We start from the raw sequence: 1,811 nt of genomic DNA on the forward strand, positions 1-1,811 counted from the left end.
CTTTTTCAGTCCTTTCGTATATAATTCCTTCCTTTTCTTGCTTTTTTAAAAAACATGGCACAAAGTTAAGACTCAAGAGGATTTTTTTTTTTCAAATTCCAAATTTAGTTAGAAAACCTTACTCATTATATACAGTAATTCAATATCACTGTAGAGCCATTTTCCCACAGAGGATTGGCAGTATTGGTGAGAGACTTTGAAATTTTCTGGCATACCATACACCTAACATTTTCAGCCTTTCCTTTCAGGGGAAGAACAATGCCCGTGGAAATGTTTCACTACACTTTTCGGTATAGTTTTATTAAGGAAGCTAGTGATAAATATTGTTATTTATCTACTGAGGGAGATAACCTATATGCCTTGACCTATTGGCTCACTCTTCTGAAAACTTTTAACATATATTGTGCTCATATTTTAAATTATATGATAACAAATAGACTTGCCTAGTCATTGCAATGGATAATCTCTAGGATACAGACCACTATTCACAGAAGTAACTGCTATGAGTGTCTCACATCTGAATTACCATTAATCTCATCAGTAGCATTATCTTTGATTACAAAACAAAAACCAAGCTTTTATTTTATGGTTCCGAATTAGGCACCACACCATCAAGCCCAATAGACCTGATCTCTTCCTGCTATAAGCTTCAAAAATAAAACTGATTATATCTCCATGTCACCACATATAATGTATGTTAATTCCATCAGTGTGATTTAAGTCCTGATTTCTTTCAATTTTTAAAATTTTGCTTCCAGTGTAGTAAACAGACAATGTTATATTAGTTTCACATGTACAATATAGTGATTCAACAATTCTCTACATTACTCAGTGCTCATCATGATGAGTGTCCTCTTCATCCCCTTCATCTGTTTCACCCATCTCCCCACTTGCTTTCCCTCTGGTAACCATCTACTTTTTGGTTTGACTTTCTTCCCCCAAGCCCCTTGTTCATTTGTTTCGTTTCTTTTTTCTTTTTTTTAGAAGGTGATAAGTCTTAATTATATATATTTTTTTAATTTTATTATGTTATGTTAATTACCATACATTACAACATTAGTTTTTGATGTAGTGTTCCATGATTCATTGTTTGTGTATAACACCCAGTGCTCCATTCAATACGTGCCCTCCTTAATACCCATCACCGGGCTAACCCATCCCCCCACCCCCTCCCCTCTAGAATCCTCAGTTTCTCAGAGTCCATAGTCTCTCATGGGTCTTCTCCCCCTCTGATTCCGCCCCCCTTCTTTTTCCCCTTCCTATTATCTTCTTCTTTTTTTAACATACAATGTATTATTTGTTTCAGAGGTACAGGTCTGTGATTCAACAGTCTTACACAATTCACAGCATTCACCATAGTGCATACCCTCCCCAGTGTCTATCACCCAGCCACCCCATCTCTCCCACCCCCACCACTCCAGCAACCCTCAGTTTGTTTCCTGAGATTAAGAATTCCTCATATCAGTGAGATCATATGATACATGTCTTTCTCTGATTGACTTATTTTGCTCAGCATAATACCCTCCAGTTCCATCCACGTTGTTATAAATGGCAAGATTTCATTCCTTTTGATGGCTGCATAATATTCCTGTGTGTGTGTGTGTGTGTGTGTGTGTGTGTGTGTGTGTGTGTGTGTACCAAATCTTCTTTATCCATTCATCTGTCAATGGACATCTTGGCTCTTTCCACAGTTTGGCTATTGTGGATATGGCTGCTATAAACATCGGGGTGCATGCATCCCTTCGGATCACTACATTTGTATCTTTGGGGTAAACACCCAGTAGTGCAATAGCGGGGTCGTATGGTAGTTC

The sequence above is a fragment of the Eumetopias jubatus genome, unplaced genomic scaffold (assembly GCF_037043125.1).
Source record: "Eumetopias jubatus isolate StellerSeaLion01/CBP00866 unplaced genomic scaffold, mEumJub1_p1.0 scaffold_5, whole genome shotgun sequence".
In the NCBI taxonomy this organism is placed as follows: Eukaryota; Metazoa; Chordata; class Mammalia; order Carnivora; family Otariidae; genus Eumetopias; species Eumetopias jubatus.